Source organism: Lithobates pipiens, unplaced genomic scaffold (genome assembly GCF_037356315.1).
Source record: "Lithobates pipiens isolate NorthernLeopardFrog02 unplaced genomic scaffold, aLitPip1_a1.2 Scaffold_22, whole genome shotgun sequence".
Classification (NCBI taxonomy): domain Eukaryota; kingdom Metazoa; phylum Chordata; class Amphibia; order Anura; family Ranidae; genus Lithobates; species Lithobates pipiens.
In genome coordinates this window covers 273,440,007-273,457,278 of record NW_027507784.1, presented here as the reverse complement: position 1 = coordinate 273,457,278, position 17,272 = coordinate 273,440,007, and the positions used below count along the sequence as shown (strand labels likewise).

At 41.0% G+C, this 17,272-nt stretch overlaps 1 protein-coding gene across 1 annotated transcript in view; it reads right to left on the bottom strand.

Annotated features, from left to right (window-relative positions):
• Positions 1-17,272, bottom strand: part of FAM20C (FAM20C golgi associated secretory pathway kinase) — a 262,406-nt gene that overhangs the window by 183,622 nt on the left and 61,512 nt on the right. The gene's annotated exons all lie outside the window — the stretch shown is intronic.

The following is a 17,272-nucleotide window of genomic DNA, read 5'->3' as shown; positions in this document are numbered from 1 at the left end:
TATCATTACGGATGATTGTGTAGCTTAAAACATAATTATCGGTTTTCCTATGCAGAGCATATGCTTTAAACAAGTGTTTGTGCACCGCCATACACAAAGGTTTGTTGGACTAACAATATATGAATAACCTGATGTGCAATACAATATTCAAGGATGTATGGGAATAAAACAGCCTGCCTTGGCAGCACCATCACAGCATTAGTTGTTATATTTTAAATACAGGATAAAAGGAAAGTATGTACATTCTACTTTCAGCTAGGATGTTTAAAGCTGAACTGACAAAACCTATATACATAGATGAAATACATTTATGGGAACTTTTTCTTTTATTGCTAGAGTATTTACAGTGGAACCTTGGATTTTTAGCATAATCGGTTCCAAGAGAATGCTTGTAATTCAAAGCACTCGCATATCAAAGCGAGTTTCCCCAAAGAAGTCAATGGAAATGAAGATAATTTGTTCCGCATTGACTTCTATTACATGTAATACCACATGTGGCCAGAGGAGGGGGGGGGGCATCGGAGAGCCTCACAAATACTTGGGGACAGCTTGGCTGAACTCGGAAAGCCTTGGAAAGGCTAGGAAACACTTGGGAATGGAGTATTTCCGAGTGTTTCCCAGTATTTCTGAACGGCATCGAACCATTCTGAGTCTCCCCGGCGCCCCTGCACCTCTGGCCAAATGCGGTACTGTACGCCCCATTAGCTTGAAATCTGCTCGCTGTGCGAGACATCACTTGCAAGCTGAGTCTGAATTTAAAAAAAATGTGCTCGTCTTTCAAAACGCTCGTTAACCGAGTTACTCATAAACCAAGTTTCCACTGTATATTTAAACACAGTCCTACTAGACAGCAGAGTCAGGTTGGGGACCCGACTTTCCTATACTGTAGGTAAAAGGTATCTTCACTCAGAATAAAACAAAACTTTCCCCATTGTATTGCTTCCCTTCTACTACTTTGTTTTTGCATTCACCCTTTCACCCTTTCCCTTGCCTCTGTAGGGTAGCAGCACAGGAGTGCCCAATAAAGTTCCCCAAACTAGCCCATAGACATCACCGTAGTGTGGGTTTGGAACCCTTTAGTAAAATGTAAGCAGTGTAAGTCCCTAGGTAGCCATTTGAGGTCCCTAGAGTAGTGAGTGGGGTGTGCCACAGGTAGTGAGGCATTGTCAGCCTTGCCCCTGCCAATGTCGGGCATCTTGGGTACAGGGCTCTGTAAAAAAATAGTCTGGTGGGAGTCTGCCTGGGAGACTTGGTTATTGGAAGCAGCGCAGGTACTAAGGCTGGCAAAAATTTAATCTTTGAGGCTCAAGATTCTAGGGATTCCCTTAGAAGGGAAGTCATGAAGAAGAGGTTCAGGTCTAATGGGACTATTCACATCCCTTTGGCATGGGAGGTAGGGCTCTGGCAAATCCCTAGAAGTAACAGCTGTTCCCCGACTCAGCTCTTACCTCTCATGTTCCCTGTCTGTGTTGTCACCGTTGGGATGACTGGAAAGATGTATATATGTAAATTAACTGTGTTTCAGTAGAATGTTAAAAGGATTCTTTTGTGTAAAATTTTCATTCTCCCAATTTCAAGATGGGAACATCTTTGGAAAAGAACAGGTGCTAGGTGAAGCTGCTATAGGGATCAATTGCCGTAAGGCCTGAGGAATGGGCTACTGGGTGGTGCTAGTTAGGCTAAGCAGGGTGCCTTTGTATGGGCACGTAGAGGGGAATCCATATCATCTCAGTGAGTCTAAGGGGACCAATCTAGCATCTGGCTGTACAGTGAAGGAGCAGCTGCAGCAGCAGCACAATCACTCTGCTACCAGGCTTTTCCTTGCCAGCTTACAGTATATGCACTGCAGCACAGCTTGATTGCCCCATATTACTTCCAAGAGGTTGGTGCCAATTTTGGCTTCAAAAGTAATATTTTTTTAAATAACTTTTTTTTCATCTACCTGTAGTTCAGCTTTTAGGACCGATAATCATAAAATGGGTAATGTAAACATACGCATATAAAATAAAGTCAGTTTATAAATAAAAAGCTGGTATAATATTTAGAGAACCTGGCTTATATGATTAGGAAGATTGCTGGCATAACATGACCAGAAAACCTACTGTATGCACAGAAATTATGTTAACAATCCTAATTTACAAAGTATTTGTAATCTAGCCACCTCCCAGATCACGCAGGGCGCCCCCTTCCCCAAAGCACCCACCCCCCCATGTTGCGCTCGCTCACCCCACCTCCTTGCCTGATCGGCCAGGCTGCTTGCTCAGATAAGTTGGTATGGATTTTGGGGGGACCCCATGCCGTTTTTTTCGGCATAGGGGGTTCCCCTTAAGAGCCATAGCAGACCTAAGGGCCTGGTATGCTCTTGGAGGGGAACCCATGCCATTTTTTTATTAAAAATTTGGCGCGGAGTTCCACCTCAAGATTCATACCAAACACAGTCCCTGGTATTAGCGGGGAACCAAGCCGCACTAGTGTGAACCTGGCCTCAATGTCAGCAATGCTTCTTAAAAGGGGGCTCCCCGGATTCGGATAAGCCCCCCGTCCGCAAACCCAGACAACCAACGGCCAGGGTTGTCGAGAAGGGACCCTTGTCCTCATCAACATGATGACAAGGTGCTTTGGGGTGGGGGGCTGCAGGGGTGCCTTGTTTATTGCCTACCCCCAAATATACAGCACCAGAACTGACTATGAATCTCAGCCATTCAAGTCAAGGGGGCCGTACCACAACTGTGAGCCAAACACCCATATTCCTGTCATTTTAACAAGGTGACAGTAAGCTGACACCTATGCCTCTCAGGTGCACAGTTATCAGGTTGCTGTGGCACTGTTAAAGACAGGGATATGGCTGGCATTACAATGAGTGTTATTAAAGGGAGGCACAGGCCCTTCTACTGTAGCAGATTCCCATTTTTTTCTTCATTTCTTCCTGCAGCTGAAGGGCTAGATTAGCTGAGCTTCTGCGCAATTGTCGGACGCTCTGGTGGGCGCCCCTGTCTGCCAGAACACAGAAGCTGTTTGCGTAACTGGTTGTCTGTTTTTGGTGCGGGGACATGCTGGATGTCTTCAGCTGCCAATGTGCTCATGCTAAGCGTCCAACATGTCCCTGCACCTTTAAGGAGGAGTGGGCCCCCTCCAGGCAAACCTGCCCTTAATCTATCCATTCCTATATACTGTATGTTCCAATTTGGAGACTCTCAAAACTATAGAATTAAGACTGCAGTATACAGAGGAGCCTTGATGTGGGCACTGCAGCTTACACATACTGTATATTTGGAAATTTGTGCAACTAACTCTGATTTGAACTGATAGACAGGGTCAATTTGGTCTTTTTCCAGGCTAGCTGGTAAGTGTGCTGGGAAATTTTGGTTTTGTGAGAACATGGAAGCTAGCCTGGAACAAGTATGCAAACCAGGAGTCAGACGAATCTGTATGACAAACATGCAACGAGCATTTCATAAGTGATAGTTGTTCACAGTATGGACTTCCCATGATATTTTGTTGTGTTCTTGAATACAGGCTAAAATACTTTAACCACATGCCGACCGGGCCATAGCCGAAAGATGGCTACAGCGTGGTCAGCTTATTCTGGAAAGGTGTCCATGGATGTCCTCCCAGAATCTTGCTCCCGTGCGCCCCCTGGGGCGTGCACCGGAAACATCTGTGACCGCCAGATCCAGAGGACCCGGCGCATCACGGATCACAGTAAACGGCCGCTGATAGCGGCCGTTTACCATGTGATCGCTCCGTCAAATTACGCCGATTCCTCCCTCCCCTCTCTGTACCGATTAGTACAGTGAGAGGGGAGAGGGGGGAAGATGGCAGCAGCGCTGTGGGCTGGATGTGAAGTGCCCACAGCGCTGCTCAGTGCCAATAATCGGCAATACTCTGCCAATACTCTGCAACACTGCAATATTCTGCCAATATTCTGCAACACTGCAATACTCTGCAATAATCTGCCAATACTCGCCAATACTCTGCCAATACTCTGCTAATACTCACCAATTCTCTGCAAATACTCTGATTTTAGATTTTAAATTTTAAAAGAAACAAATAATTATATATTTTTTTACCGACTTTTCAGTCTTTTTTGATTAATAGCGCAAAAAATAAAAAATCCAGCGGTGATTAAATACCACCAAAAGAAAGCTCTATTTGTGTGAAAAAGGGACAACAATTTCATTCGGGTACAGTGTTGCATGACTGAGTAGTTGTCATTCAAAATGTGAGAGCACCGAAAACTTAAAATTGGTCTGGTTAGGAAGGGTGTTTAAGTGCCCAGTGGTCAAGTGGTTAATATCCTCCACTTGAACTGACCCCAGGCTGTAGAGTGATTCCAAGACTGTAAATCAGCCCAGTTAAACCTTGTAGTAAAAGTTGAATGAATTTGAAAGGTTAAAATAGCCAACACCTTTTTTGTAATAAATAAAAAAAATATCACTGACAGCACTCAATTTTCTCTTATCCTTCCTCTGGAATACATCTTTAAATTTGTTGTTCTAGCATTTGTAGAATTCTTCAGTTAGATATTCTTGTGATGCATGTTTTTGACAACGTGATACAGTTTGGCTACATAGTTTCAGGGCAAATTCATTTTATCCCTCTATTCACTTCAAAGAATATCGTATTTCACCATCCTCATGTCTACACAGACAGTATTGCTGCACATGCTTTACTATTGCTGTCAGTAGCTTCTTAAAGTGTTTGTTGACCTTTGCAAGCATAAAATGAGAAAATAAATCAGTTTTGTATAATATATTCTGATACTTTTCATTATGTAGGTTTAAATTTCAGTAATATTTCTTCTCAATTGTAAATAATATATCCTTAACCATCTCAATTCTCTTTAACCCTTTCATTACCAGTCCATTTTTGTGCTGTAACAGTTTGACTGACAATTACTCAGTCATGCATCACTCTACCCAAATAAATTTTATGGGACACCTAGCTCTTTCTTTTGACGATATTTAATAAGCACTTTTTTTTTAAATAATATGACAAACTTTTTTGAAAATTTTTGTTTCCCGTATTTTCTGTTGTAAAGAACGGCCGAGCGCTGCCGAGATACACAGGACATCCGGCTCTATATCTTAGCGGCGCCATTTTTAAAAGGAAAGGCTGCAAAGAAAAAACTGACAAGGCTGCAAATGACACTGACAAGGGTGTAATGATGGACAAGGCTGCATGACAAAGCTGCAATTGACACTGACAAAGGTGCAATGATGGACAAGGCTGCAAATGACACTGACAAGGGTGCAATGATGGACAAGGCTGCAAATGACACTGACAAGGGTGTAATGATGGACAAGGCTGCAGATGGACACTAACAAGGGTGCAATGATGGACAAGGCTGCAGATGGACACTGATCAGGCTGCATTGATGGGCATTTAAATGTAAGTTTTTTTTTCCTTAAACTTTCCTCCTAAAAAAATTTTCCTTAAAATTTCCTCCTAAACTTGGGGTGCGTGTTATACGTTGGTTCATGTTATACGGTAAATCATTTTTTACTTTTTAAAGCAAAAGATCTAATTTTTTCTTTTATGTTTTGCTTTTAAAGGTAAAGAAGAGATCTGGGGACTTTTTGACCCCAGACCCCAGATCTCTCCATACAGAGGACCTGTCATGCTTATTTCTATTACAAGGGATGTTTACATTCCTTGTAATAGGAATAAAAGTGATAAAAAAAAAAAATGAAAGGGACAGTGCAAAAAAAGAAAAAGAAAAAGTATAATAAATAAGAAAAAAAAATGAAGCGCCCCATCTCTCCAAGCTTGCGTGCAGAAGCGAGCGCATACATAAGTCAGGTGCGCATATATAAATGGTGTCCGCACCTCACATGTGAGGTATTGCCGCGAATGTTAGGATGAGAGCAATTATTCTAGTGCTAGACCTCCTCTGTAACTCTAAACAGGTAACCTGTAAAGGTGCTTAAAGTGTCTCCTATGGAGATATTTAAGTACCGTAGTTTGTCGCCATTCCACAAGCATGCGCAATTTTAAAGCTTGACATGTTAGGTAACTATTTACTCGGCGTAACATCACCTTTCACATTTTACCCAAAAATTTGGGTAAATATTGCGGGTTTATTTTTTTTAATTCATTGTGTATTTTATTTCCCAAAAAATTGTGTTTGCAAAATCGCTTTGCAAATACAGTGTGACATATAAAATTGCAAAGATTGCTATTTTATTCTCTAGGATCTCTGGTGATGTTTGGGGTGTTGTAAGTATTTTAAACTTGCAAACAAAAAGTGCCAGAAAAAGCCTGGTGGGCAAGTGGTTAATCATATAGATGAGCAATAATTAAATCCTCCGCAAACCAGGGAAAGTTTATCTGAAGTGATGATCAACAGATCCAGGATTCCAGAGAAATACTATAGGTGTTCTGTTTGGTCTTACCATCTCCTGCCTCATGAGCCTCCCTACTTACTGGTCCTTTAGAGCTCTGTCACACCACTGATACTAAAGGATCACTAAGGAGATAATGTACCCATTTCTGTTGTTTTGCTGCCTCGCTGGGAAAATGTAGAGGCATTTGGTTACTGGCAAGGAAGCAAAGCCTCTTTGGTTCTGTTGGCCAGGGAGGAATGTCTAAGCCCTTGTACACACGGTCGGACATTCCGACAACAAAATCCATCAGATTTTTTCTGACGGATTTTGTCCGAAACTGGTGTTGCATACACACGGTCAAAGTTGTCAGAAAATCTGATCTTCGTAACGTGATGACGTTATTTAGTAACGACGGGACTACGTTCAGGCTAGTAGCCAATAGCTTTGGTCTAGGAATTTGATCTGAGCATGCATGGCACTTTGTCTGATCGGAATTCTCTACAAACGATCGGACAAAGTCTGATCAGATCATGTTGTCGGAAAATTTTATATCCAGCTCTCAAACTTTGTTGGTCGGACATTCTGACGGAAAAAGTCAGATGAAGCCCACACATGGCCAGATTATCCGACAACACGGTCCGATCGGACATTTTCCGTCGGAATGTCCGACCGTGTGTACAAGGGCTTAGATGTAGTTGACAGTTTTCTGTGATGTGGGTGAGTTGCCACCAGTAGCAGGACTGATATTGTGACACAAGCCTAACCGGATACCTGACCCCCCCAATACAGAGTCTTCAGAGTTCAGAGAAGGTTGATATCTGAATGCAATCTCAGCTGACCATATCTGTTTTTCCTGCAGGTAACGGTTATGCTTTTGCGGTTTAAGGTCCTTGGTTTTAATTCTGGGTCTACTCTGAGGGAAACTAATCAGGACAGAAATATAGGAGCTGACTTTTGAAGGTAAAAATTTGAGGACGGTCATCCTCGTTCTTCCATTGTTAGTTAGCCACTGGTAGAAAGCACACAGCTAGATAAGTGGGAGAACATCTCCCAACATACAGCAAACATAAGGGAAAGCTGTAGAGGGATATATACAGGCTGCCTTTACTGACGTCTTGCTGAATCTGCTAGTTGCCTTTCACTTATTTAAAGTTACTAAGGAAGTGTGTCTAAGTAAAGTCAAGTTGAAGCCAGAACTGCATCAGCATCGGAAAGCTTCATATTGCTCTCATCAAGTCTCCTTTAGAACTGCAATAAAGGATCGAAGAAGCCAATTAAATATAACAGAGAAAATAAAAAAACACAGCAAGTATTTCAAAGATGAAAAAATAAAAGTAAACTAGCGCTGCAAAAAAAAAAAAAAGCAATGCGTATCTATTTTTCAGCACAATGTTATGTAAGGCTGCCTACTTTAATTACTCATTCATTATAGTTTGATCTCTTGTGGATTGCTGCTTTTATTGACCTATGTTTTCTATTACATCTCGAGAATTTCCCCAAAGGAGCCAGAGAAATAATTAGAAAATGAAGGCCATTTAAGAGATCTTGTTGAAAAACGTAACCGGGATATGTTAGTGCAGCGTGACGGTCGTACCTCAATGATCCTGCTTATTTTCTGGCATCCCAGTTGACTGAACTCGATAATGTTTGACCCTCAGGCCAACAACACTGCAGCAACCACTAGAGACAACTAAGACTTGTGATATAGACACAAGACACTCACCTACTCAATTGTTATAGTTAGAATATGAGGATTTGTATATGTTTCTGTTTTTTATGATCAGTGAAAAAAATTAATAATTTGAAATCTTTTTTTTTTTTTTATTTCTTTTAAATCAAGTACCGGTAAATCTAAAATATTATACATTTATTAAAAGTAATCTTCCTTCAAGTCAACAGTAGGTGCCCTGAAATTTTAGCATCGGTTCACCCTCAGTTGTACTGAATCAAACTTGTTTACTCAATTAGTTATCATAGGGGTGACTTATCCCTTATCAGTTGGCTTAGGCAGGTCATACATGGTGCAAATTTCTTTTCTGCAACCATGAGTTGCAGGAAAGAAATTTGCACAATTCCCCCATCAACACAGATGGTGTTGACAGGGCAATCAGCAATTGTCTTCTCCCAGCGGGGGGGAAGCCATCCCTGCCGGGAGAGAACAGTTATTTTCGCTAGCAGCTATAGTAGCCACTAACGATAATCACAAGAGAATCCGAATGGGTTGTTGTACCCAAGTTGATCGATCAATCAACTTGGTACATTCGGCCTGCCGATTAACGGTTTGAACCATCTATGGCCTGGCCTTAGTCTGCGTTTTTAATGAAGCCTCAAACCAGTCTTTGTCTGCTGAGCTGTCTCCTTAGGCTCCATGCACACTGAAGCTCAAAAAAGCTTTTTCTGGACTCCAGATTGCTGGCAGAAAACGCTGGTTGAAAAACTTGCTTTTAACAGCGTTTTGTACTAGCGTTTATGAGCGTTTATTAGCGTTTATTAGCGTTAGCGTTTATGGGCGTTTTCAATAAAAATACACATAGGACACTCCAAAAATCCCACAGTACATTCCAAACTCCCACAATGCATTGAAAAAATAGAATGCTGAACACTAATTAACGCGCGTTTATGAACGTTTATGAGCGTTTATCAGTGTTTGACGTTTTTTGGCGGTGAAAAACGGCACTTTGAACGCGAATTTCTGGCGTTCAGAAAAAAGCCCATAAACTCCACTGCTCATTAAAGCTGAAAAACGTCCATGTGTGCATGGACACATAGGCTAACATAGAGTGGAGTTTATGGGCTTTTAAAAAAAACGCCCAAACTCCAATAAACTGCAGTTTATGAGCTCCAGTGTGCATGGAGCCTTAGCTGTCCCATAGTGTCAACTATAAAGCTCAGTACACCTGTACAGAAAGTTGGCCGGTTCAGCAGGAACCAGGCGACTTTCTGTACATGTGTACCACTGTCTATTCAACAGAAGCCGGTCCGTTTAATGGCACTGGATAAGCACTTGCAGCCAATGACTGTGAGAGCTGATTAATGTATTCTGGCAGGGGAAGTCCCCCCCCCCCCCCGTTAGAATTCAATAGCGCAGCAGGAGAGATCCTTGCATCGTTGTGCTGATGCAGGGATATGTCAAAAACTGCACGTTTATACCCAGCTTAAAGCAACAGACTGAAAATGAAAAAAAAAAAAAGCAATCAGTCTGTACCATGACGTTTTAAAAGAAATACTAAATAGTAAATCTATCACTGGTATAAATAAGAAAGCTAAATGAAAAAATATGGATATATGGAGATACAGAAGAGATGGTTTAGATTTTGAATATTCATTTGTTATTGTTATTTGCAGCTACAGTATGTTGCTGTCCAGTTTTGATCGCTAAAGTGGTTGTAAACCCTTAAAGACCACTTTTTTCTAAAGGTAAGCCTATAATAAGGCTTACCTGTAGCTACCCAGGATATCTCCTAGACCTGCATGGTTTAGGAGATATTCCCTGTATTTGCATGTGCTGACATCATTGGCACATGTTCCCTGAAGCAAACTGAAGCAATGGCATGTACGTGCCGGTTGCTTCAGTGAGTGTGCTGTTACCGGTGGCTCCCACGCACATGCGCAGGAGTGACATCATCGCGGGTCCAGCCAATCACAGCACCAGAGCCACGATACCCAGAAGTGACCCCCGGGAGTGATGTCGCCCGCAGCGAGGGCTTTGATCTCAGGTGAGTATTACATAATGAAGTAGTATGCTATGCATACTAGCTCATTATGCCTTTGTCTTGCAGGTGTTAGTTTTTTTGGGGGGGGGGTTTCAAAGTGGGTTTACAACCAATTTAAAGTGGTTGTAAACTCTGTTAAACCATTTGTACCTACAGGTAAGCCTATAGTAAGGCTTACCTGTAGGTTCTGTGAGAATATCTTCTAAACTTGCACAGTTTAGGAGATATTCAGAGTGCATGCAGCCAATGACATCATCAGCGCATGCACTCTGAAGGTCCAGCTTACAGTGCTGAACCTTCAGAGCCCATGCCGAAAACGGAGGCTCCCACGCCCATGAGGTCAGTGACGTCATTCCGGCTCCGGCCATTCACAGCGCCGGTGTTCTGACTGAAAGCTCCAACTCTACAAAATCTCCAACCACGTCACTTCCAGTAACACTGCAGCACTAATATTGAAGATTTGGATGAGTTGGCTGTTTTGACAATCCCAGAAAAAGCTATTTGAAGCATTACTCAATCAGAGACCAGATGCTTCCACCACCCCTCGGTTCAAATGATTTATGTATAATTCATACCAGCAAGAAGAACTATTGCAAAGGCCTGGGAATGGAAAGTGAAATTTAGGCGAAAAGTATCTCAAACCAGCCTTACAGCATTTACACTAAACCTGTCCATCTTCCCTTGACCGCTGTTCTCTCTAACCCTTCTAGACATGTTCATTCTTCCATTATTTCTCCCATTTGCTTCCTTTCTGTTCCCATTACCCTTGAGAAGGTAGTAGTACAGTTACTGCTACCTGTACCTGTCTGGAAAGCCTACAAAATATTGGACCCCATGGAAACCCATGCAAGGCAGTTACTTTACTCTTGTGGAAACCACAGAAACTATGTATCAGTGTTGTACAATTGAACAAGGTATTGGTTAACATTGTTCTGTAAATGCATCTTCCAAATGTTATGCATGAACAATAAGAAATACTTACAATTTCCAACTAAAATTTACTGAGTGTAAATTATAATTACAAAACTTGAAATCGGTTGGTTGACGTTGGTTACTACATTTTGCATATCACAATCTAATCAGCATTGCTTTATTGAATAAGTATTCAGATACCAATTGCTCCGTTAAGATTTGGAGTTGTGAATGGCACAAAGACACATACTCATGTACCACAACTAGGTTCTAAAAAAATAATACCCTGTTGACCAAGACTTAGTTAATTAGCTCCTAGCTCCTAAGAGTTAAATTCACCCACACGTCAGATAGTGCTGATACAATAAAACTTGCATTTCCTTCCATTAGTGAAATCATTAACAAAGCTTTTGTGTCTTAATTTTAGATTTCAGTAACATTAATTATTCATATGTCAATGTACTACCAACAATTTTAATGTGCGCTTCACATTCTCTATCCCCGCTGAATTAAAACTGTTGATAGAATTCCATTATTGTAAATGTGATGTTAAATCAAATTAGGGAAACCTAATACTGGACAGTTTTGTATGCTCAGTCGTCTATTATGGAGTTAAACAAGAAGTGGGACCACTAATGAAGGTGAAGTCATAACTGTAATAACTAAAGCTTCAATGGTTAATTATATCTGGCAGTTTTAATTATGCAATATGGAGTGCAGCTTCCTGGACATGTATCCTGACAGGTAGAAGTCATTTTGTGTTAGGATTTTGAGTATTAAATAACTGGCTTTCAGTCTCTGGGCTAACATAAAGGTATTTGGACACACATTAGTTGATTTGCTAAAACGGGAGAGTGCAAAAACTGGTGCAGCTCTGCACAGAAACCAATCAGCTTCCAGGTCTTTTTTCAAAGCTTAATTGAACAAGTTGAAGTTATGCTGCATACACACGATCGGACTTTCCGGCAGACTAGGTCCGGCGGACCGGAATCCGTCAGACAATTCGATCGTGTATGGGCTCCAGCTGACTTTTTTTCCCCCATAGTCCGACAGACCTAGAAATAAAACATGTTTCAAATCTTTCCGACGGACTCGAGTCCAGTTGAAAAATCAGTTTGTCTGTACGATAGTCCATCGGACAAAAACCAACGCTAGGGCAGCTATTGGCTACTGGCTATGAACTTCCTTATTTTAGTCTGGTCGTACGTCATCACGTTCAAATCCGTCGGACTTTGGTGTGCTTATGTGTGGCCAAGTCCGTTTGTTTGGAAAGTCTATCGGAACTCTGTCAAAAGTCCATCGGGAAGACCGTCAGACTTAGTCCGTCGAAAAGTTTGATCGTGTGTATGCGGCATTAGAAGCTGATTGGCTACCATGCACAGCTGCACCAGATTTTGCACTGTCCAGTTTTAGTAAATCAACCCCACAAGTCCAACAGACTCTTGGCAGAATAACTTATAGTTTATCATCTTTTCTAGCTAAATTTAATCCAAATCAGCATCTGTGTTTCCACTTGAGTGCTACGTTTTTATATATGTTACATACTTCATTTGTACATTAGGGCAAAATGAAAAAACATTCAATATATTTCTGCGATGTATGCACATTTGCACCATGTTTTGTCATTTTAAAAATGCCACAAGTACATAAAAATACCAGTTGATAAAGTCAAAAATGAAATGAGGACACACATTTCAAGTACTATCAGCTGTCCCCAGTCCCCCACTGTGAACTACAGAACACCCCCTTCTTAGGTTGTCGACGATAATCAGAGGGAGAAGTGTTCTATAGTTAAAATCAGGAGCGAGCAGCCTAGTACACCATCACTGTTCCTTCATAAATACAGTGAGTTTGAATCACCAGGTAAAAATATATGAAAAAAACAAAAAGCCTAAAAAAGAAAAATAATGCAGCCACCATACAGTGGGGAAAATAATTATCTGATCCCTTGTAAGTGGGTAAGTTTGCCCACTTACAAAGAAATGGAGGGTCTATAATTTGTATCATAGGTGTATTCTAAATGATCAAGACAGAATATCAACCAAAAATCCAGAATAAGCAAATAAAACAAATTCTATAAATTAAGTTGCAGTTCAGTGAGTAAAATAAGTATGTGATCCCCAAGCAAAACATGACTTAGTACTTGGTGGAGAAACCACCTTGTTGGCATGCAAAGAGGTAAGACGTTTCTTGTAGATGGTGACCAAGTTTGCACACATCTTAGAAGAGATTTTGGTCCACTCTTCTTTACAGATCTTTTGTAAATCATTAAGATTTTTTCGCTGTCTCTTGGCAACTCAAAGTTTCAGCTCCTTCCATTAAATTTTCTATAGGATTAAGGCCTGGAGACTGGTTAGGCCACTCCATGACCTTAATGTGTTTCTGCTTGAGCCACTTCTTTGTTGCTTTGGTGGTATGTTTTGGGTCATTATCATGCTGGAAGACCCATCCACTACCCATCTGCAGTGGTCTGGCTGAGGGAAGAAGGTTCTTATCCAAGATTTTACAATACACGGCCCCATCTATTGGCTCCTCAATACAGCAAAGTCAACCTGTACCTTTAGCAGAGAAACAGCGCCAAAGCATCATATTTCCACCTTCGTGCTGGACTGTAGGGATTGTGTTCTTATGGTCATAGTCAACATTTTTCTTCCTCCAAACACAGCGAGTCAAGTCAATGCTAAAAAAAAAAAATACTCACTTTTGGTCTCATCTGACCGCAGCACTTTCTCTCAATCCTTCTCTGAATCATTTAGATGTTCATTGGCATGACTGTACATGTGCCTTGAGGAGGGGGACTCTGTGTGTTTGGAAGAAGAAAAATTCTGACTATGACCAACTGTTGTCACCATTGGAAGATTTTCCCTCTTGTCCTGCTCAATTGAAAACTTAAAATGTAAGATTTTCCCTCACAATGGTCACCAGGACAATTAGAAAAAGTGGATGTTCCCAACAAAGATACATAGTGACAGAGTTGTTGACCCTTCCACACTCTATCCAAAAAAAAAAATCTTGGGCTTTAGAGTTACCAAGCTTGATTTACAAAAGCATTTGAACTTGTTAATTTTTTAAGGGAATTTTCACTTCACTTCAGGTGGAGCTGTGCTTCCATTGTCCAATCATGTGCAAGCAAAACTACACAGTTTGGAGAACAAGCACAACTGCCTATGAGTCACGGGCTGAGTGCTGCAGCTCCCTCCCCTGTCTTCTTTTTAACTCTTGGTGTTGGGGAAAAGCTGCCAGAAGTGACTTAAAGAGTAACTCCACTTTTGTTGAGAACCCCCACCCCCTGTGTGATCTTTGTGCATTACAATGATTTTAACAAACTTTCCTACCTTTTATTATTCCCAAGAAATCCCTGTGTGTTTCTCTGTATCCATGTGGGAAAGTAAGTCTAACGGGAGTGTTTTCGTAATTTTCAATCCGTTGCAGCAGCTTCAGGGCACTAATTAGGAAAGCTGCTGGGCCTGCATCCCTTTAGGCATGTTCCTATTGGTAGTATCTCACCAAAAATGAATTTTTTGTTGCAGGGGATGCCTCAAATCTGACTTGTATCTTAGTGCAGACTTCTGGGAAAATTGGTGAGTCAATCACACAAACAGAAAATGATGTTTCTGGGGGCGTTCTGTAAACATTCTGTGTACAGAACAATGCCAGGTAGCCATAATGCATTGCATTTTCAGGAAATTACAGATTGAAAAAGAAAGGTTATTTTTAATAACATTCAATCACATTATGACTTGTGTCCTAGTTGTATATGCTATATTATTTTTTATTTATTTGCTATTTTTTTTCCCCACGAAAGTGGAGTTACCCTTTAAGCTGACAACAGAAGAACACGGCAGCAGACAGAAATTACGCTCAGAGCTGTGCAGAGAGACATGTACACAGTATAGAAAGATGTGCTTTTTTCATATTTCATGTCTGAGGTTTACAACAACTGTAACGCAATGCACATTAACACGCAGAAGAACGTGCATCAATGTGCATGCATTAATGAACTGCAACACTGTCAACCTATCCTTAGTAAATCAACCAAACTTTAAGTTATGCAAATCATTCATCTGAAAATTGATTAGTACTAGTTGCCAGATCAATCGCTCACCCCTACTGTTTTGATCACATAATGACATAGTTGTTTCTCATCTGATTGCAGAAATGGGCAATTCATTAGCAATCGCTACAGAAGAAAATGAGGAAGAGAATGAACTGACTGATTGCAGAATTCCATGACCAATCATGGGTAAAAATTGCAGCAAAATCTCCCTAATTTTGTAAGCAATAATTTTCCCTATTACTTTAAATATAACATCTTTACAATTTTAGGGCATATTTTGTTGAAAGATAGTTACAACTTTGTTCTGTTGCATTTTTTATATTACTACATAGTATTCTTTTTTTTATTTTATTTTTTAATAGTGTTTTTTTTTTTTTTTTTTTTTATCTTAAAAAAAAAAAAGTTAAAAAATACTGCTAATTTGTAGTTATTGGTATTTCCTAGGAATGTTTTCCTTACTTTATCACACTATTCAGCCAAAAGCAACAATAAGTTACTCTGTAGTAACATTTTGGCCTTGCCTGGTTTGGTTTTACTTTGAAGACAACGTGATATAAATATTTGAAAGTTGCTGAATTATGAAACATCTGCAGTGACGGCGGGAGAGCCAGGATGCTTTTTCTCCTGCCTGCATTTGATGGACAGGAACAGCTTATGGTACTGCTGATTTATCATGTTAGAAAGGCAAGACATAAAAGTCACCTGGATAAAATGTACATGCAGCAACATCTTTGACATGTAGGTGACAACTTGACACTTCCACACCTCTGACATGAAATCTTCCAGTTTCCAAAATGATCAAGGTTCACCTCTTTACGGGACACTTTGTTCAACTTCTGTGTGACAAGCTGGCCCTCTATTACATTTTGCTATTGTTATCTAGAAAACACTAGCCTGTGATAAAGACATACCAGCACTCCCACGTAAAGTGTTTTCCAGGCAATCAGTAGAATCGGTCAGCGAGCTGCTAATATTTTCCAAGAAATGGGAACTGCTTTGGCCAAAATCTTAAATTATTTTACATTTAAAGCTGAACTCCATCTTTTGTTAGACTTTTCATAGTTCATTTGGGTCAACTTGGTCCAAACGAACTATGTCCCTCACTAGCATGTGAAGCTGTTAGATGTGCGTTATAAACTGTATGTAGCTGAGGCTACATACAGCATACCGCACTGTGTTCTGGGTTCGAGCCAAGACTTCCAGTCTCATACCCAAAACATAATAGAATCCATCACAACAGCACTCAGCCATTCAGGAAAAGCAATGTATTCTATCAATGAATACAAAGCTTCCTCTGATTGGCTGTGTGTTGAGTTATTTTGAGGGGGCAGCAAATTTACACTGTTATACAAGCTGTACACTCCATGTATACCCCATGGGGTGAAGGTCATGAGGTTACCACTTAACAACTAGCCAGCAATCCTCTGTAGTAGCACAAACACAGGAGTTTAACCACCTGACATCCGCGCTATGGCTGAATGAGGGCCACAGCGCGGATGTGGGAGGCCATTATATGATGGCCTCCCCTGTGCACGCTCCCTGTGCGCACCCTGCAGGGCATGCGTGGTGCGCGCTGTGATCACCGAGTCACTAAGATCCGAGTAAGGGGACGGTCTCGACCCATTACCATGTGATCAGCTGTCAGCCAATGACAGCTGATCACATGATCAAAACAAAAAAAGGGGAGGGGGGTTTAAGTGCCCAGTAAGCAAGTGGTTATACTCTAAGCCCTTGTACACACGGTCGGACATTCCGACAACAAAATCCATCTGATTTTTTCCAGCGGATTTTGTCCGAAACTGGTGTGGAATACACACGGTCGGACAAAGTTGTCGGAAAATCCGATCGTTAGTAACGTGATGACATTTTTTAGTTATGACGGGACTACATTCAGGCTAGTAGCCAATAGCTTTGGTCTAGGAATTTGATCTGAGCATGCGTGGCACTTTGTCCGATCGGAATTCTCGACAAACGATCGGACTTTGTCCGATCGGATCATGTTGTCGGAAAATTTTATATCTCGCTCTCAAACTTTGTTGGTCGGAAATTCCAATGGAAAAAGTCAGATAGAGCCCACACACGGTCGGATCATCCGACAACGCGGTCCGATTGGACCTTTTCCGTCGGAATGTCCGACCGTGTGTACAAGGGCTAAGAGATTTTTCGTTTTGGAGAAAATTACCTGTGAAATCCTGGGTTTACTGTTTTCTTTTTATGATTATTATTATTATTATTATTATTATTATTCTGTTAAGAATTCTAGC